This window comes from Dendrobates tinctorius, unplaced genomic scaffold (genome assembly GCF_039654945.1).
Source record: "Dendrobates tinctorius isolate UK_male_01 unplaced genomic scaffold, ASM3965494v1 ptg000114l, whole genome shotgun sequence".
Lineage (NCBI taxonomy): Eukaryota > Metazoa > Chordata > Amphibia > Anura > Dendrobatidae > Dendrobates > Dendrobates tinctorius.
The window spans coordinates 8,811,969-8,834,169 of NW_027361782.1; the positions used below are offsets into that span (position 1 = coordinate 8,811,969).

The 22,201-nt window shown below is 46.1% G+C and overlaps 1 long non-coding RNA gene across 2 annotated transcripts in view; it reads right to left on the bottom strand.

Annotated features, from left to right (window-relative positions):
- The window catches only part of LOC141101047 (uncharacterized), a 71,983-nt gene that overhangs the window by 44,275 nt on the left and 5,507 nt on the right, over window positions 1-22,201 (bottom strand). Inside the window, exon 3 of one of the 2 annotated variants that reach the window (XR_012234869.1) lies at window positions 19,713-19,820. The exons of the other annotated variant lie outside the window; for it this stretch is intronic. This is a non-coding gene — a long non-coding RNA (uncharacterized lncRNA). The remainder of the gene's footprint in view (window positions 1-19,712; window positions 19,821-22,201) is intronic. 2 annotated transcript variants of the gene reach the window in all.

Genomic DNA, 22,201 nt, shown 5'->3' on the forward strand with positions numbered 1-22,201 from the left:
CTGCCTCTGTTCCCAGATAAGACCGCTTATTATATTTCCAGTTTTTATTACAACATGTCTATATATTCATATAACAGAAAAGTAGCTGACATTTCAGGGAAGCCAAGTTATTGAACAATTGTAGAAGGAATACATGCTGGGATGTGAGGGAATGTTTCAGCAGCTATAGTGATGGCAGAATGCTGCTAAAATGGAAAAAAAAACTACAATTCCTATTGTTTTCAATGGTAAATAACTATGTCACACATCCCATTACTGCCATGAAAGCATAAGACCCCAGCTCATATACTATGTCCAAATTATAATGGAGCATTAACAGTCCCAGAATAAACAATGCAGGTAGAGTACCTCATACACACTGTCACCAAGGAGATGTCCTCAAACACCAGGTCAACCATGGAAGTGTAGGATAAACAGATCAATGTAGCCAGAGATTGCCCTTGTGAACAGAGCCTTTTGGTAAATTTCTAAATACCCCTCCCCTCATCGCCCCCGCAGGATATGCTATGTGACAAGTCAGCAATCAGCCAATGACAGCTAACACCATAGCGGAGTATTGGACAGTGATTGGCTGCAGTGGTCACGTGCTGTAGTCATCACGACACTAGTGCTGCCAAGTCAATAAACATAGGGGGCAACAGAGACCGAGTCTGGGGTAAAAAGAAAGCGAATGTTCATATTTGTACGCAGAGGATAACAATGCACTAAACAGTGAACCTAGAATACCCCTTTAAGGAAAAATCCATGTCCAGGTGCGCAAGAGGAGAGTGGCATAAAAGGGTCAGAGGAGTCAGTGGTTGGCCCAGACAGTCCTCTTCTGACACCTCCAACACCACTGACACACCTAACACTTCTGACACCCTTGACATCGCTGACACCTCTGACAACTCTGACACACCTGACACCCCTGACAACTAGTGTTGAGCAATACCTTCAGATATCGGGAAATATCGGATCGGATTGGATCGGACTGATACCCAAAAAGTATCGGGTATCGCCGATTCCGAAACCAATGCAAGTCAATGGGATACAAATATCGGAACGAAAATAAACCTTTTCTTTCCTTGTAGGTTAATTCTACATGAAGGAAAACAACTAAGAATAATGTAGAATGTATTGGGAGAGGTGGAGGAGACATTAAAGGCATAGAGGTTTAGCCCAATCAAATGGAAGAGCAGGAATTAATTTTTTTTAAGACGTTCGGAGTTACAAAGATATTGACTATGTTAAAGGGGTTGTGTAGCAATAGAGGGAAAGGCACATGTTGGCGGAGTGTTGGAACGGAGTGCTTCATCTAGCTTGGAGGTTGACTGAGCCCCTGACCCGGAGGACACGGCACCGAGGCGGGCACCTGTATGCACAACAGACTGTGAGTAAAGCTTTGGAACTACATGCCCTGGTGTCCTCCAATTATTCCTGCGCCAACACACTCAGCACTGCTACATCTCTGTGCCTGGCACTGCACCATCTACGTCTCTTCACTACCTCTCCATCTACACTGCCCTGGGACTACAGCCCTACCTGTGGAGGGCCACAACATCATTGCTGCACCACACCATCTGTCCCAGAGGATCTGTCTGCAGCGTCGGCTTAACATCTTCATTGCCGAACACCACAGGTGGCGTCACGAAGCATTCACTCATAAACTTTAATCATCATCCACACGTTCAACATTTCCCTTTTACAATGGACGCCCAGGGCCACGGACCGGGTCACAGCTACCGTGACATCTCCCATTGAAACCAACGGGCCCGGTACCGAGTACCCACCACCCCTGGCCGACGATCCAACTTGGCAGAAATACATAACAGAACAGGTTGTCCAGGCTTTTCACATAATCTCAGTGCATATCTAGGCAGCAGAATGCTGACAATAAGTAATTTACCTTCTGTGGCTAGTCTGCACGGTTTCCAAGATATCATCTCTTGTTTCTAAGAGAAACGTCCGGGGGGGATGTTCTGGCATTGAAATGAGAACTTGTTGTTTCCTCCTCCCTCACTAGTTTCACTTTCCATAGATCACTGTTCAGCGTGTGTCTGGGGGAGGAGCAGCAGGGTGGTCTGCTCGCAGCCAATCACAGCCATGCCATTAGTTAACATGCCTACATGCCTAACAGGATGTGCCCACACTTCTTAGGATTCCTCATTGGCTGAATCAAAGAATCAAATCAAACTGGCTCATAACATTATGGGAACTTCCGATTCCGGTATTCGATATGCAAAAAGTATCGGAACTCAGTATCGGAAATCCAATACCGTGAATATTGGCCGATACCCGATATTTGCAGTATCGGAATGCTCAACACTACTGACAACCCTTAGTCACACACCCCTGACACGTCTGACACCTCTGACACACCTGACACCTCTGACACACCTGACACCCTTCACAACCCTTAGTGACATCCTTGACACGTCTGACGCCCCTGACACACATGACACCTCTGACGCCCCTGACATGTCTGACACCCCTGACGCCCCTGACACCACTGACACCTCTGATACCCCTGACACCTCTTACACCTCTGACACCCCTGACATGTGTGACACCCCTGACACGTCTGACACCTCTGATGCCTCGGACACCCCTTATTGACATCTGACACCCTTAACACCCCTTACACCTCTGACACCCCTGAAATCCCTGACTCCGCTGACAACTCTGACACACCTGACACCCCTTAGTAAAACGTCTGACACCCCTGACAACCCTGAAATCCCTGACAACTCTGACAACACTTAGTGACACCTCTGACATGTCTGACGCCCCTCACATCTCTGACACGCCTGACACCCCTGACATGTCTGACACCACTGACACTCATGACAACTCTAACACACCTAACATGTCTGACACCCCTGACACTCTTGACACCCCTGACACCTCTGACACTCCTGACACCTCTGACACCCGTGACACCCCTTATTGACACTCCTGACACCTGTGACACCTCTGACTTTCCTGACACACCTGACACCTCTGACAACCCTGACACCCCTTATTGACACTCCTGACACCTCTGACACCTATTAGTGACACCCCTATATGATATCCCCACAATCAGCAGTAACCCCCCTTAGTTCTGATTTTGTGCCCCTTTGCCCCCGTCCTCGCCTGCCCTCATTCTTGCCCATAGGTGTGGAAGCGCGGAGGCGGCAGTATTCACATAGACCGTCCGCACTTTTCCAGCTTTGTCTCTGGCCATAGAGTCCTATAGATGAGCAGCGTTCTGATCTGATGGATCCGTGTCTCAATCATGAGCCGCGGAGTCAATAACTCATCACATCGCTGGATACAAACGAGAAGCAACAGAACAAAGAGCAGCTCCAATGTACAGTATCATCTCCACCAATCACAGTGGCGGCTCTCCCCAGTGCCCGCGCAGCTCCTGCTCTCTGTGTGTGAACAGAGGCGATGAAGCTGATGCAAGGCTGATGTAAAATCTATTACCGCTGTATTGTGGTTACTGCTCGTCTACTTGAGCTTTGTAACTAGAATTTCCATCTCAGGGGATAAGATGTCAGCTCGGTCTAGCTGGAGATTTCCTGCTGATGTTTTCCACTCTTCTGTTCGATGTTTGTTGTTTGTTCTCTTACAATAATCTGTGTATCGTTAGGGGTTTAACCCTCCCACTGCCGGCCGGCGCTGTGGAAACTTCACGCTCAGCCCGTCACTGAGCCATAACCAGCAGATATTGGCCGCCGACCGACCTAAAACTGCTGGAAATGTCGCCATTTTTGAGCATCGCGAGGTTGCACAAAATGTTTTGATTTTTGCAATTTTTACATCGTTTCCAAACAATTCCAACGAGTTTTTGAAAAGCGTGCAGAGCTTGTGTGTTACCTGGCGAGACCAAGCACGCCCGACAAATTCATCACAAGTTATATGACAAAAGGGTTGTAAATTACCACCAAAACGTTCTCCGACTCCTGACGGGTGCAGCTGACAGACATCATTACAGAGGCTCACACCAACTAATGGATTATAGTCCAGACTGCAGCGCTAATAGCTGCCATCCAAACCTTGGAGGATCGACACCGATCTGTCTGTAGCTCCATTGGCCCAAATGCAACTTTGAATAAAAATGTTGCAGATTCAACTTTGTTGAAAGTTTTATGACTTGATGTACAGGAAACGTAAAATGTTGTCACTGTCTCTGGGTGATGCCCATCCATTACCACCTGTTTATCTCTGCACCATGATGGCATAGAGTAGACTCCATCTAAACTGCATTGTTTATGGGAGTCAGAGGTAGGGATCACACATGCGGGGAATACGGCCGAGTCTCGCATGTTAATACCCGGCACTGCCGCCGGCACTCAGATCGGAGCGTGCGGCCGCATAGCAATACATGGAGCCACACGCTCCGCTCCCGAGTGCTGGCGGCAGTGCCGGGTATTAACATGCGAGACTCGGCCGTATTCCCCGCATGTGTGATCTCGGCCATAGTCCGAACATCCACCTCCAATCTTAGAAGAAGCTAAGGCGGAGACACAAGTGGTGCAGAGGTTGTAATTGCACCCACAACTTAGGCTGCGTGCACACGCTGCGGATTCCGCTGCATTTCCGCAGCGGTTTTGGCCGCTGCGGACCCGCAGCAGTTTTAGCTGCGGTGTACAGTACCATTCAAATGAATGGTATAAAAAAACCACTGTGTAGACGTAGCGGAAAAATCTGCGCGGATTTTCTGCGGTTTTGAAACCGCAGAAAGAATTGACATGTCAATTCTTTCTGCGGAAACTGCTGCGGGTTCCTATCTCCACCATTGTGGAGATGGTGAATCCGCAGGACCAAACCGCAGTCAAAACCGCAGATAATCCGCAGGTCTTTTGACCTGCGGTTTATCTGCGGTTTTTGCAAAATCCGTGCGTATTAATTCCCAGCGGATTCCGCAGCGTGTGCACGTACCCTTAGTGTCTGAGAGTTTACAGATACCCACTTCACATAGGTGCAGGGGATGGGTGGGTAAAAGATCCACCTGCTATATAAGAAAAGGACCAAACTGATAACTAGCACATGGTAGGAAGAGACTGTTACAGATTTTGCACCCGACCTGAGTGACACCCCAATATATACAGGTGCTTCTCACAAAATTAGAATATCATCAAAAAGTGAATTTATTTCAGTTCTTCAAAAAAAAAAAAATGAAACTCATACAGTATATTCTATAGAGTCATTACACACAGAGTGATCTATTTCACGTGTTTATTTCTCTTAATGTTGATGATCATGGCTTAGGCTGGTTTCACATTAGCGCTTTTTCAGCGCGCGCACGGCCGGGGGTAGCTCCGCCCCCGAGCCGGCTCTCTGCCCGGCGTGCCCGCCCCTTGCTTGTAGCGCCGCCTACTAGCGGACAGCGGCGCCTGCGATCGGCGCACCCTATCTTTAGCATAGGGTGCGCAGATCGTGCGCAGGCCGTGCGCTAGTTGCGCTTTGACCTGCGCTGCGCACTTTTGACGGTGCGCCGTGCGCGCCAAAATCCGAAAAGTTTGATTTTGGCGCGCACGGCGCACCGTCAAAAGTGCGCAGCGCAGGTCAAAGCGCAACTAGCGCACGGCCTGCGCACGATCTGCGCACCCTATGCTAAAGATAGGGTGCGCCGATCGCAGGCGCCGCTGTGCGCTAGGAGGCGGCGCTACAAGGAAGGGGCGGGCACGCCGGGCAGAGAGCCGGATCGGGGGCGGAGCTACCCCCGGCCGTGCGTGCGCTTAAAAAGCGCGAATGTGAAACCAGCCTTACAGCCAATGAAAACCCAAAAGTCATCACCTCAGTAAATTAGAATCTCTATATATTAAACTGAATGTATGTATGTGTGTATCACCAACCAATCACGAAGCATCTTTCATTTCACCAGAGCTGTTCAAAAGAAGCTGAGCTGTCATTGGTTGCTATGAGCAAGTTTTCCCACTTGACAACACCTCAGAAGACACTGGATGGGTGGGTGAAATCTAGCATCCCTGGGAACATAAGTTTCCAGCCATTGTCTGCCCCCCAGAAAGGAGAACAGTGCACTTTGGTTTTGAGCCCAGATATGGAAGTCAGGGCAATTGCCTTCAAATGCTCTGGTACTGACCCCAGGCTCTCTTAAAGGGATCTCCTGTATGCAAGTCAGGGCAAATCCACTCTGCGCTCTGGTTCTGACCCCAGGCCTCTCTTAAAGGGATCTCCGGTATGGAAGTTAGTGTAAATCCCTCAGCGTTCTGATTCACACCCCAGGCCTCTCTTAAAGGGATCCCTGGTATGGAAGTTAGGATCGTTCCACTCAGTGCTCTGGTTCTGACCCCAGGCTGACGGGATGATGTGGGATATTAGGGGTAGTCCGGTGGCTTTGGCTGATGGGATGATGTGGGATATTAGGGGTAGTAGTCCGGTGGCTCTGGCTGACGGGATTATGTGGGATATTAGGGGTAGTAGTCCGGCGGCTGTGACGGGATGATGTGGGATATTAGTGGTAGTTGTCCTGTGGCTCTGGCTGATGGGATGATGTGGGATATTAGGGGTAGTAGTCCGGTGGCTTTGACGGGATGATGTGGGATATTAGTAGTCCGGTGGCTCTGGCTTACGGGACGATGTGGGATATTAGGGGTAGTAGTCCGGTATCTCTTGCTGACGGGATGATGTGGGATATTATAGTGAATGTGGCTATGAGGAGTGGGCGGGGCTATACACTCAGCTTTATATATATATAGATATAATCATTATACTTTGTTATAACTAACTGTAGTTAGTTACTATGCCCGAGCAGTGCCGGGCTCTTACGCTAGTACTTTATAACAACAGTGATTTTAAAATCTGAAATGTTGGCCTACTGAAATGTATGTTCAGTAAATGCACTCAATACTTGGTCGGGGCTCCTTTTGCATCAATTACTGCATCAATGCTGCATGGCATGGAGGCGATCAGCCTGTGGCACTGCTGAGGTGTTATGGAAGCCCAGGTTGCTTTGATAGCAGCCTTCAGCTTGTCTGCATTGTTGGGTCTGGTGTCTCTCATCTTCCTCTTGACAATACCCTATAGATTCTTTATGGAGCTAAGGTCAGGTGAGTTTGCTGGCCAATCAAACACAGTGATGCTGTTGTTTGGAACCAGGTATTGGTACTTTTGGCAGTGTGAACAAGTGCTAAGTCCTGCTGGAGAATGAAATTTTCATCTCCAAAAAGCTTGACAGCAGAGGGAAGCATGAAATGCTGTAAAATGTCTTGGTAGACGGCTGCACTAACTTTGGTCTTGGACCTACACCAGCAGATGACATGACTCCCCAAACCATCACTGATTGTGGAAACTTCACACTAGTCCTCCAGCAGCTTGGATTGTGTGCCTCTCCAATCTTCCTCCAGACTCTGGGACCTTGATTTCCAAATGAAATGCAAAATTTACTTTTATCTGAAAACACCACCTTGGAGCACTGAGCCACAGTCCAGTTCTTTTTCTCCTTGGCCCAGGTAAGACACTTCTGGTGTTGTCTATTGGTCATGAGTGGCTTGACACAAGGAATGCGACACTTGTAGCCCAAGTCCTGGATATGTCTTTGTGTGGTGGCTCTTGGTGCAATGACTCCAGTAGCAGCAGTCCACTCCTTGTGAATCTCCCCTAAATTTTTGAATGGCCTTCTCTTAACACTCATTTCAAGGCTGCTGTTATCCCAATTGCTTGTTCACCTTTTTCTACCACACTTTTTCCTTGGATACAGCACTCTGAGAACAGCCAGTTTCTTTAGCAATGACCTTTTGTGGCTTACCCTCCATGTGGAGTGTGTCAATGACTGCCTTATGGACATCTGTCAAGTCAGCAGTCTTCCCCATGATTGTGTAGCTATTGAAACAGACTAAGTGACTTTTATAAATGCTTAGGAAGTATTTTCAGGTGTTTTTTGCTAATTTTTCTAATTTACTGAGATAATGACTTTTGGGTTTTCATTGGCTGTAAGCCATAATCATCAACAGTAACAGAAATAAACATGTGAAATAGATCACTATGTGTGTAATGACTCTATATATGAGTTTCACTTTTTGTATTGAAGAACTGAAATAAATTCACTTTTTGATGATGTTCTAATTTTTTGAGAAGCACCTGTAGCTGAGCTGAACCACATGTACTAAAAGTTCTGAAACTCCCAATTGAAGCATTCCTCCAGTGCAGCGCATATCCACACATGGAGATCAGTTTGTGTCTTCAATATTGGACTACACTTTAGGTTTGGGGCCCAGACGTTGTTAGCGACACATTTGCTCAGGCTTGTCATCTGTTCTGTCTCCTGCTTCATAATGAAGAGGTAACTGTACGAGAAAGTAACTTCTAGAATCATCTCTGTGGGGAGCACAGCCAGCAGGAACATCACCTTGTCTGACCATTATATCACTGGTATCCCGCATTCTAACAAGTTTTCTCCTCGGCAGCCTCTATCTCTTAATTTGCAGTTGACTCTGATCTTGTGGGTGGAACCCAGCTGTGATGTAAAAGTAATGAGGCACCATGAGGTGGAGGATGATGAAGATCTGCCTTAACGTCTTGGGTTCTTGACTGATGTAGAGGAGGATAGCTGATAACTTGCTTACCAGTGGGTGTCTCTCCATCAGGGACCACACCAATTGGCTGATCAGAGACTTTGTATCTTTGATGAGGAACGTTAGCCCAATAATAGATGGCGCGACAGATCGGACTCCGGACTGCCGCTCCATTCAGTCTCCATGGAGCTGCTGAATAAAGGTGAGTGCTGCCCCATAGGGAATGAATGGAGCTGTGCTTGAGCATGAGCCATGCTGGAGCATGAGCACTGCTGTCCATCTGTTTTGCTGAAGGGAGCAGGTCTCAGCAGTCGGACCACCAAGAAATCAGAAGTTGTCACCTGTCCTGTGGCTAACTGGACATCCTCTAAGTATTGCGCCATTGTCTGTCCTGCACAATGCTGACCTCGCTGATTTCTCCATTTTCCCATTTGAAGCAAAGATTCATAGATTCAAAGTTCACAAGAGCAATATGATTATTATTACAAATATTTTAGGACTTTTACTAACTATATAAAATGTCTTCTCTACTTATATATGTTTTGTTGGACTTCTATTATGGTCTGTTTTAACATGATTGCATTGACCACTGCTTTGCAGGTTTTTATCACTGTGACCTTTGACCTTTCTTACACTTTTGCTGCATTTCGCACAGTATACAGCCCTGCTCTGCTCCTTGTCATTATCTCTGTATCTGAAGCTCGTCACACGTTTGAGATTTTGAATAAACTAATTGTCATGATCTGACAGTTTTAAATTGCACTGGGTGAACTTTTTTTACTTTGGAAAGTTCCAAGGTGTCTTGACTGTCCCCGGTGGTGGTGAGTGGTATTGCACTTTAGGGATTTTTGCACTTAATTATGGATCAGGTGTGACACCCTATAAAGGTGTGCTCAGGGTGTTCACTCACTGCCTGTGATATTGTGAGTTTGTGGTCACTCTGAGTTGGAGAGCCTGGAGGAAGGATGGAGCTGGTGAGGAGTCCTGCGCAGCTTAGCCAGGGGGGACGTGTTGCAGCTATGGTGTCTGGACGAAGGGCTGGCATGGCGTGGTGGGGTCGCAGTAATGGTGTCAGCGGGAAGTGTCTGCATGGGCTGGTGGAGTGGCGACTATGGAGAGTGGCACTCACCATGTGGGACTTGGTTGCTGAGCTGGACTCAAGCATGCTTGACTTCGTGGCAGAAGCTGAACACTTCCTTGGGACTCTGGTTCTAAGCAGCTGCAACTGGTGGTGGACTCTGCTCCAAGGCTGCACTAAGGTGAAGGATCCTGTTATGGTGATGGATCCAGGTGGAGGAGAAGATGCACTCAGGTGGAGGGCTCTGTTGCTAGGAGCGCACGCAACAGAGCAAAGTTAAGTGGTGTTTCCCCTGTTTTGTCTCTTTCCTCATGTGTGTTATTAGTGCAGTGGTGGGATTAGTCTCCGCACCGACCCATTCCCTAGTGAGGGTTTAGGGTCAGGGTGAGCAAGGGCGTTAAGGTACGTGTGCGGCGACAGGTGAGGAGCCTGTTTAGGGAATGTAAGGAGTGCAGGGACACTGGCTCAGGGGAGCTTAGGAGGTCTCCACGTCCCCCATTCCCTATCGCAGGGCCCACCATTGTTAAAGTTTCCCAGGTTCCCCCTTTATTATTTGATTTATTGTATAACGTGTAATACCTAAATTCGCCAGGTGGAGGCGGCGTATCCACCTGCACGTTTTATTATTTAAATGCGCCCCACTGGAGGCGGTGTATCCAGGGTCACGTGTGTTATGGGTTCGCCTTGCGGCATCATCTGCGACCAGACACACGTGACCATGACACTAATGTTCCCCATTATGTTACTGACATTTTAATTAATTGTTATTTTTGCATGCACGGTCCATACTTAGTGAAGCATCTTCTTCATGTTTCGCTCTCTACACCTTCTTTAGGCTCGGAGGTGGTGCTCTGCTCCCAGACTCCATCCGATGATACCAGGCCCCAATGACACAATGTCACATTCAGCAATAATTTCCCATTATGCTAAGATATCCCTTTAAGAAGGGGTTTGTAACTAACTGTCTATGAAAATTTGCACTCATCCAAAGATAGGGTGCAATTATATATGCACAGGCACATTTCTCCATATGGAGATCTCGCCTCCGTTATACATTATCGTGATGGTGCAAAAGGCGATTGTTAATTCTGAGATGTAAAAACAAGTAACGTTACGAGCTGAAGGCGACGCAGATTACAAAGCATACGCAGCTCCGTCCTTCTGTAGTAATACCCCCAAGTAACAAGTCCTGGAAGTCTTCATTTCCTCTCCGCGTTACAATGTATCTCTTCTTATACAAGTCAACAGATGTATTCTTATTCAGCACAGCGCACATTAATGGCCATATGCTGCTGTATACACATGGCTGCAATAAAGACAGTAAGGAACAGCTTCATAATAAAACTTCATTATCATTTATATGTTCTATGGATGGGGAATCCGGGAGCAAAGTCAGCGGTGGCAACGGGTGCTTAAAACAGGCTTTATCTGCATGCTCAATGCAATGTCACAGATACATTGTATATACAGTAAAGTCGGCGTCACAGCTGGATTATAGCATGGTGACATGCCGCGATGGGGTCTACACATCCCACCCCAACTTCTCCTGCACTTATTTGTCTTCTCGGGTATTATGAAGGTTATATAGTACATGTATAAGTGCCCAAGTCACATATACACTCACTGGCCACTTTATTAGGTACACCTGTCCAACTGTGTGTTAAGACTTAATTTCTAATCAGCCAATCACATGGCGGCAACTCAGTGCATTTAGGCATGTAGACATGGTCAAGACAATCTCCTGCAGTTCAAACCGAGCATCAGTATGGGGAAGAAAGGTGATTTGAGTGCCTTTGAACGTGGCATGATTGTTGGTGCCAGAAGGGCTGGTCTGAGAATTTCAGAAACTGCTGATCTACTGGGATTTTCACACACAACCATCTCTAGGGTTTACAGAGAATGGTCCGAAAAAGAAAAAAAATCCAGTGAGCGGCAGTTCTGTGGCCAGAAATGCCATGTTGATGCCAGAGGTCAGAGGAGAATGGGCAGACTGGTTCGAGCTGATAGAAAGGCAACAGTGACTCAAATTGCCACCCGTTACAACCAAGGTAGGCAGAAGAGCATCTCTGAACGCACAGTGCGTCGAACTTTGAGGCAGATGGGCTACAGCAGCAGAAGACCACACTGGGTACCACTCCTCTCAGCTAAGAACAGGAAACTGAGGCTACAATTTGCACAAGCTCATCGAAATTGGACAGTAGAAGATTGCAAAAACGTTGCCTGGTCTGATGAGTCTCGATTTCTGCTGCGACATTCGGATGGTAGGGTCAGAATTTGGCGTAAACAACATGAAAGCATGGATCCATCCTGCCTTGTATCAACGGTTCAGGCTGGTGGTGGTGGTGTCATGGTGTGGGGAATTTTTTCTGGGCACTCTTTGGGCCCCTTGGTACCAATTGAGCATCGTTGCAACGCCACAGCCTACCTGAGTATTGTTGCTGACCATGTCCATCCCTTTATGACCACAATGTACCCAACATCTGATGGCTACTTTCAGCAGGATAATGCGCCATGTCATAAAGCTCGAATCATCTCAGATTGGTTTCTTGAACATGACAATGAGTTTACTGTACTCAAATGGCCTCCTCAGTCACCAGATCTCAATCCAATAGAGCATCTTTGGGATGTGGTGGAACGGGAGATTCGCATCAGGGATGTGCAGCCGACAAATCTGCGCCAACTGTGTGATGCCATCATGTCAATATGGTCCAAAATCTCTGAGGAATGCTTCCAGCACCTTGTTGAATCTCTGCCACGAAGAATTGAGGCAGTTCTGAAGGCAAAAGGGGGTCCAACCCCTTACTAGCATGGTGTACCTAATAAAGTGGCCAGTGAGTGTATATGTGTAAGAATCGAAGTTCCCTGGTGTAGAAATGAGAGAACTAGCTGTGGATTTTATTGTAAAATTTGTTTTACTTATTTTTCTTATTTTGCATTTATCTATTTATTTTTTCATATTCGGGGTCTTTTCATTGTTACAATATATTTGTTACTGCTGATTTCCCCAGTAACTTGGGAAGCATTTTAATTCTAGTTACAGGGTAAATCCACCCCCGAGTGCACTGCAGAGCTGAACTTTATGTGCCCCTCCACTTTCCTGGCACCCGGCATCACATGATTGCTGGAGTGGGAAGAGGAACACTCATCCTTGCCTCTTGAAGTGTATACACGGCGCACATTCAGGGATGTGCCTATAACAACCACTCGCAGCCATGTGATATTGGATTGTTTCCCTCAATGATAAGTGAAAAAGTCAAAAGACTACCACTAGCTACACGCATTTTGGGCTTATTTAGACAAGGGTCAGACATTGCTTTCCTCCAGCGGAGCGCTCAGGCGCCATTGTGCCCCATGGAGAGCCACTTACTGCACATTACTTACAGTAATTCTCCCCCATATTTTTCTATTTCCAGGGGACTAATATTTGCATTCATGTGTAAGGCTGTGGATCACATTCATGAATGAACTCCTCCTCCTATTTTCTGGCCATGACAAGTCTTTGTCAGGTGTGGACTTGTGGTAACCACTAACCCGGCTACAGGGATGCAGACAGGGAAATATAGAGGACTCTTACCCGCAACAACAAGGGGTCGAGTGTCCGGTGTCTAGCGTGGGTAAAAGTAGCCAGGAACCAGTACCTGCGGGGAGCAGAGGTGCTGTGAAATCACTCAATACCCACAGGACCTGCGGTCATGTGACAGCATGTCAGAGAGAGGGGCAGAGCTACAGCCAAGCCCCTCTGGGAGCCGATAGCCGCACAGGCAATGCAGCGATGAAGGGAAAGAGACAGTAGCCCGGTCAACAAAGCAATATAGTCATACACAGGACAGGCGGCAAAGTACAGCAGGGACAATCAAAGAGAGGTCAGGACATAGCCTAAAGTCATGCACAGAGCGGGAGGCGAGGTACAGCAGGGACAATCAAACGGGGGATCCAGACGTAGCCAAAAGGTCATGCACAGAGAGGGCGTAGAGGTACAGAATCAGAAGACAGAAGACTTTACCAGGGATGGGACCGAATCAAAAACCAAGCAGACATACAGGGATAGGCATGAAGCACAGGCAGAACAGGGTCAGGCACACTCAGCTCAGAGAGTAAACGACAGAGAATGGCTCCACCATGAGGCTATAAGAACCCTCCCCAGATCCCAAAGAGAGTCCCTCCACATTAACTCTTAAACCACCTAACCTGCAACCCCAGTGAACCATGACAGTCTTGCACTCGGTCGTCCATCTTTTATCCAGCACGACACACTGGGCGGCAGCGCTCCGGGGATCATCTTTATACAGTTTTCATTGTGAGCGACTTTGTTTCCAGTGCAAATCTAAAATGAAGTTTTAATTTAAGGTCTCATCAATCTGCAGCCAACAAAATATTGACGCTGGAAAGTGAAGCTGCAGACGGTAGAAGCACAAAGCTCCGCTGACATTGTCTGATGACAGCAGATGAGGTGGCGACCGAGCCCGTGTCAACGAAATGACAGCTAATGAACAGAAGACGGAATTACAATATTGGGTCAAACATCAGGTGTTATTTACATTTTAAAATGTCCCTGTGGTAAGATTTATGTAGGGAGAACTAAGAGAACTTTTCAAGGGGTTGTCCGGGCTTTTCACATAATCTCAGTGCATATCTGGGCTGCAGAATGCTGACAATAAGTAATTTACCCTCTGTGGCCAGTTTGCAGGGTTTCCAAGATATGATCTCTTGCTTCTAAGAAAAATGTCCAGGGGGGTGTGTTCTGGCATTGAAATGAGAACTGATCGTTTCCTCCTCACTAGTTTCACTTTCCATAGATCACTGTTCAGTGTGTGTCTGTGGGAGGAGCAGCTGGGTGGTCCTGCTCTCTGCACTGAGGCTGCTAGAGGGGGAGGATTTGTTACTGTGTGAGGCGGGATAGGCTTGTTCATGTGGTCGGGGAGGGCCTGTTGCTATGGAGGGTGGGGCTGTTGCTATAGAGGGCAGGTTTTTAGTAGAGTAGGAGGAAATGACCAGTTCTCATTTCAATGCCAGAACACCCCCCCCAGGACATTTTTCTTACAAGCAAGAGATCATATCTTGGAAACGCTGCAAACTGGCCACAGAAGGTAAATTACTTATTGTCAGCATTCTGCAGCCCAGATATGCACTGAGATTATGTGAAAAGCCCGGACAACCCCTTTCAGGTTAGGATTAAGGAGCATCTAGATAATATTAGAAAAGGCTATAAGGGACATCCATTGTCCCGTCACTTTTTGGATACTCATAATCGTGCAAAGGAGTTTCCTTTTTGGGTATTCAAATAGTTCGGCCAAATCCAAGAAGGGGTGACTATCTTAAAGCAATGTCCCGGGTAGAATCCAGGTGGATCTATACCCTGGACAGTCTGGCCCCAATAGGCCTGAATCATGAAATTGAGTTGTATGCTTTCTAGCCCTCTCCTTTTTTCTCCTTTTCCCCCTCCCCCCATATAATTTATCATTTTTGGTCTTTTTATTCATCACAATTTTAGACATGATTTTATACAATTCCCCAAGATGACTTAGGATTTTTCCCTCTTTTTGTACACTTAATTGGAGATTTATTCATGTATAATTTTTTGTTAATTTTAATTATACATTTTTTATATCTTATATTATATATATAAAAAATTCTTGACATAACAAAAACAAAAATCAAAACAAACTGCGCTGAATAAAACACCAGCATCATGTATTTATTTGGCCGCCATGAAAGCCTATGAACCCTTCGAGTATAATGAAACAAACATCCGAAGGGGCACCTGATCGTCAGATATTGGGCTTTGACACATTTTCGTTTCCATTTTTTAAACATGTTTTTTAATAACACTTTTTATCAACGCTTTTTGATATATTTAGGTAAATAAAGGTTATGTTTTACTTTATTTTAATTTTTCATTTTTTTCCTTCCCTTTTTTTCACTTTTTTATTCTCATAAATTTTTGGATCAAATAGAGTTAAATTTTAACCCATCTTTTCAGTACATTGGTAATGATAGGGTCTCGCAATCATTTAGTTACATATAGGTACACTAGTACCTTGTACTGTACCTATTAAGTTGCTCAATCAGGCATTTGGGTCAGGTGGTCATTTTAATCAGGCTCAGTCTGCTATAAATTCACGGTCTGTGCGCTAGGAGGCATAACCCTGATGAAGAGAGTAGCTATCTCTCGAAACGCGTCGGTATTTTGCCGCCTTTGAGCCACCGTCTTATCCCCAGTGTGACGTCACGCTAGCGCCGCCCCCACCACACGTCGACTCCCTCAGCGTTGCTCTCGGCCGGAGCGCAAGAGGCAGCGGCGATCTCCACTTCCATACGGAGTATTAGCAGCAGCAGCCCCCACGCTGAGCACCCAAGCCTGCCTCACTGAGCACTGGCCCTGCAAGTAAGTGCACCAGAATCAAGCACCCCATTCCACTAGCGGGCACAAGCTGTCACTAACGCTCATTCCCTTTGCAGGACCTGCACCACTATCTGGTCTGCACAGGATAAATCATTCTGACCTTGCCTGTTGAAATTGGCATGCAGTAAGGTAAGTTATCGTCCCAAACATCTATTTATTCCCCCCTTTTTGGTGTTTCATTCTATTTTTCAGCTATAATGTTTTACGTCAGAAACAGGCTGCATCATTCCAATCTTAGTGCCTAGCAGCGGCTACGCGCACATATTTTATTTGGTTCTGACGTATTCAAGTGAGTAAATTAAGCTTGGTTCAATTAGCTTTGAAATACAACAACGGGCTCACTCCTATTTAACCCTTTATTATCTACTCAGCCGTTTTGGCATCTAAATGAGAGGCAATATACGTCTTTGACAAGGTGAACAATCTCAGGATACTGCTATACACCCACCACCACGTGTTCTTTCACACACCAGCAAGTGAGTACTCAGTTATATATTTTCATTTCCCAGCATAGCGCTGTGTATCTCTTTTCTTATCAGCTGCACCAGCACAGAGCCTGTTATTCACCAGCTGCATCTGGGAATAGTGGACCTTCCTCCTCTGCCCAAGTGGACTGGCGCCAGTGTGGTACTCTTAAACGGAATTACAATTACATAAACAGCGGCGGATGAGAGTAAACAGGATGGCGGACGTTCTCCTGACGCTCGATGAACTGTGCACTGCCCACACGATGAAAAAAATCTCACCTTACTGCAGACGTAATTTACTTCTCAGACATTACAGGACGGCATACATTACTAGCAAGGTCCATTAGCATCCAGGAGGATAATGAGCAATTACATCAGCACAAAGGTCACCGGCATTACACCAGCGTTCGCTCCAACACTGACACCCGGCCATGTGCAAAATTATGGCAGTGTGTGTGACACAACTGGGAAGAAGCTGAATCCTCGTAATGGTAGTTACCTCCGTATACAGTGTAATCACAGTTACCTCCGTATACAGTGTAATCACAGTTACCTCCGTATACAGCGTAATCACAGTTACCTCCGTATACAGCGTAATCACAGTTACCTCTGTATACAGTATAATCACAGTTACCTCTGTATACAGTATAATCACAGTTACCTCTGTATACAGTATAATCACAGTTACCTCTGTATACAGTGTAATCAGTTACCTCCGTATACAGTATAATCACAGTTACCTCTGTATACAGTGTAATCACAGTTACCTCCGTATACAGTATAATCACAGTTACCTCCGTATACAGCATAATCACAGTTACCTCCGTATACAGCATAATCACAGTTACCTCTGTATACAGTGTAATCACAGTTACCTCCATATACAGTATAATCACAGTTACCTCCATATACAGTATAATACAGTTACCTCCGTATACAGCGTAATCACAGTTACCTCCATATACAGCATAATCACAGTTACCTCCGTATACAGTATAATCACAGTTACCTCCGTATACAGTATAATCACAGTTACCTCCGTATACAGCATAATCACAGTTACCTCTGTATACAGTGTAATCACAGTTACCTCCATATACAGTATAATCACAGTTACCTCCATATACAGTATAATCACAGTTACCTCCGTATACAGCATAATCACAGTTACCTCCATATACAGCATAATCACAGTTACCTCCGTATACAGTATAATCACAGTTACCTCCGTATACAGTATAATCACAGTTACCTCCGTATACAGTATAATCACAGTTACCTCTGTATACAGTGTAATCAGTTACCTCCGTATACAGTATAATCACAGTTACCTCCGTATACAGTGTAATCACAGTTACCTCCGTATACAGTATAATCACAGTTACCTCCATATAGGGTAATCACAGTTACCTCCGTATACAGCATAATCACAGTTACCTCTGTATACAGTGTAATCACAGTTACCTCTGTATACAGCGTAATCAGTTACCTCCGTATACAGTATAATCACAGTTACCTCCGTATACAGTGTAATCACAGTTACCTCCGTATACAGTATAATCACAGTTACCTACATATACAGTATAATCAGAGTTACCTCCACATACAGCATAATCACAGTTACCTCCATATACAGCGTAATCACAGTTACCTCCATATACAGCGTAATCACAGTTACCTCCATATACAGCATAATCACAGTTACCTCCGTATACAGCATAAGCACAGTTACCTCCGTATACAGCATAATCACAGTTACCTCCATATACAGCATAATCACAGTTACCTCCATATACAGCGTAATCACAGTTACCTCCATATACAGCATAATCACAGTTACCTCCGTATACAGCATAATCACAGTTACCTCCATATACAGCATAATCACAGTTACCTCCGTATACAGCATAAGCACAGTTACCTCCATATACAGTATAATCACAGTTACCTCCATATACAGCATAATCACAGTTACCTCCATATACAGCATAATCACAGTTACCTCCATATACAGCATAATCACAGTTACCTCCGTATACAGTGTAATCACAGTTACCTCTGTATACAGCGTAATCAGTTACCTCCGTATACAGTATAATCACAGTTACCTCCGTATACAGTGTAATCACAGTTACCTCTGTATACAGCGTAATCAGTTACCTCCGTATACAGTATAATCACAGTTACCTCCGTATACAGTGTAATCACAGTTACCTCCGTATACAGTATAATCACAGTTACCTCCATATACAGTATAATCACAGTTACCTCCATATACAGCATAATCACAGTTACCTCCATATACAGCGTAATCACAGTTACCTCCATATACAGCGTAATCACAGTTACCTCCATATACAGCATAATCACAGTTACCTCCGTATACAGCATAAGCACAGTTACCTCCGTATACAGCATAATCACAGTTACCTCCATATACAGCATAATCACAGTTACCTCAATATACAGCGTAATCACAGTTACCTCCATATACAGCATAATCACAGTTACCTCCGTATACAGCATAAGCACAGTTACCTCCATATACAGCATAATCACTGTTACCTCCATATACAGCGTAATCACAGTTACCTCCATATTTTATTTTTATTTATTTTACTCATTTATATAGCGCCATTAAATCCACAGCACTTTACAGACATTATCATCACTGTCCCTGATGGGGCTCACAATCTAAATTCCCTATCAGTATGTCTTTGGAATTTGGGAGGAAACCAGAGTGCCCGTAGGAAACCCAAGCAAACATGGGGAGAACATACAAACTCCTTGCAGATGTTGTCCTTGGTGGGATTTGAACCCAGCACCCCAGCGCTGCAAGGCTATCTACTGAGCCACCGTGTCTCCACATACAGTATAATCCCAGTTCCTCCATACACAGTATAATCGGGCCCGCTCTGCTGGATGACAGGCTGTATGGACGTGTCATGCAGCCTGCCATCTAGAGGCAGCAGAGCCGAGTGTGAGGTCACATTCGGCTGTCCGTGACTTTTCTGCAGAAAATACGCAGCAAGAAAAGTCAACCCGCGTATTTGCAGTGATTTTTCACCATCCATTCAAGTCAATCATTATGAGCAGGTTGCGGGATGCAGTGATGGACAGGAGACAGAGGAAGAGTTAAAGGGAATCTGTCAGCCATTTTTAGTGATATCATGTAAAGATATCACGCAATTGTGTGTCCCATAAGGATTCTATTAGGACTTTTGATTCCCCCTGACCCCGCACCTTTGAAGCATAAATACCTTTTTTATCTTGGTGGAGATGTATGGAAATCGCCACGGTCCGGTCCGATGGGCGTGGCTTATTCGCCTTCTCCCCCCCTTCCTCAGCTTGCTGAACGTAATCTTCTTCTGTGAATATCACAGATAACGTTGGTTTCCGCTCTTGCGCATTGAAAAGGCTTGCGCAGTATGCTTTGCCCAACTGTGGGCAAAGCATATAAGCGGTACTGCGCATGCGCCAGTATTTTTCAGCACGGTCTATGCCCCGGAAGTGTGTCCTGCATGTGAAGACTTCCAGGGCATAGACCGCGCTGAAAAATACTGGCGCATGCGCAGTACCGCTTATATGCTATATGTTTACATTTTTTAATCATCTTTATTTTCAATAGGGTACAAGGGGGAAGATTTGAACTTTTCACTGTTATTGTTATAGCCCTTAGGGGACTTAAAAATGCGATTGTCTGATCGCCCGTGCTATATATTTCTGTTATATTGCAGAAATCACAGTCTCCTGTGGTGTTTCAAAGGATAGGCACAGGGGTCATCAGCTGAACCCTTGCTGTCATGGCAACCCGTCGGCGACCCGCGATCACGTAGCAGGTGTGCCGATGAGCACAAGCATGTCGGCGCCACATGTTAAATGCCGCTGTCAGAGATTGACAGTGGCATTTAGCATGCGCCATACATGTAAGGTGGATGTCGTGAAAGGGTCAAATACCTGAGGGCCCCCTTCCCCACTGTGTCACCTATTTTTCTGAGGGCCCACTTCCCCGCAGGCGAAATGGTGGGAGAGGGGCCCACGGTAAATTAAAAGTGAAACAGTGGGGCCTACAGGAAATTAGGTGACACAGTGGGGGAGGGGCCCACAGGAAATTAGGTGACACAGTGGGGGAGGGGCCCACAGGAAATTAGGTGACACAGTGGGGGAGGGGGCCCACAGGAAATTAGGAGACAGTGGGGAAGAGGACCCACAGGAAATTAAACATTTTCTATGGGGGACCCCCACCTTGTGTCTCCTTTAGATTACATGGGGGCCCCTCCCCTAACTGGCTCGGTGGCTGCAGGCATCATATATTTTACTTACACTCACACTGCTGCAGTCATTAATCATAAATGTCCCTCAGGTCCTCTATGATATTGCTGTGCTGCTTGGGCAGGACAGCCGACCAATCACAGCAGGTCACACAAAGAAAACTAATGCTGGTTGGCTGCATGTCAGCCAATCAGCATTAGACCACCTCTGTCCACAGTTTTGAAGAAGAGCCGGAAACAAAGGCAAGAAACAGGTGATTGAGGGTCAGCTGTTGCGTGTGTCTCCTCTCTGACTGTGCCTCTGACTGTGCTGACTGAAGTGAGGACGGCATTCTGCAGACACACTCACACTGCGCACAGCGCACCGCTCTAAGCTCATCTTCAATAGAAGCCGGCAGTGGCAGCAGGTGATGTGAAAGAGCGGCTGCACTTCACATCATTTGTGCCGGGTGGCTATAGAATAAAGTGTGCACCGCTCAGTGCTCACTATTGACATACAGGGCAGGGACTAATGAAGGAGGCTGGGGGCAGGGCCCACTGGAGGATTCTCCGGTGTCCCGGTGCCCCAGTCCGGCCCCGGTGCCCCTAAGCTGCCCCATGTAATGGCCGATTCTCCTGGTTTCCCATTACTTGTCTATATGTAGTGTGTGGGATTGACACGCTTAGCTGCTTCTTCAGGTAACATGGAACACTTTGGTGGTGATGCACCTGCTGGATTATTGGAGTCAGCATACTCCAACCAAGGCAGGGTTCACAAACAAAACAGCGCCTTTCTAGCTTAAGGGGAAAAAAGACACAAATACAAATAAAGGGAAAAAGAGTCCTTCCCTCTGCAGATCTCAACCTGCAGGCACCTGGCAATGTCCTCCGCTCCTCCTTGGAGCTACGTGGGAGTACTTCCTCTCCCAAGACACCACACAGACTGTCTCACATGTCCAGGTATATATCACATGTACTGGCCATGTGATCGTGACTAGTGTTGAGCATTCCGATACTGCAAATATCGGGTATCGGCCGATATTCACTGTATCGGAGTTCCGATACTGAGTTCCGATACTTTTACAATATCGAATACCGGAATCGGAACTTCCCATAATGCAATGAGCCAGTTGTGTTCGCCATGTTAACTAATGGCATGGCTGTGATTGGCTGCTGAAATGATGTCATCATGATGCGCGGTCTGTGCGGGCCTGCCGGGGGTCTGTGCGGGCCTGCGGGGGGGTTGTGTGTGTGTGCAGGCATCGTCTGATGGGACTACAAGTCCCATTGGGCTATGCCTGCTACAATGACAGTGATTGACACATTAGCCAGTGATGGGACAGTAGTAGTCCCATCATCCGGCTAATGTGTTGAATGTAAAAAAAAAAAAAAACATACATACTACATACATACTACATTCATACAACATGCATACATACTACATACATACTTCATATATACTACATTCATACAACATACATACTATATAATACATACAT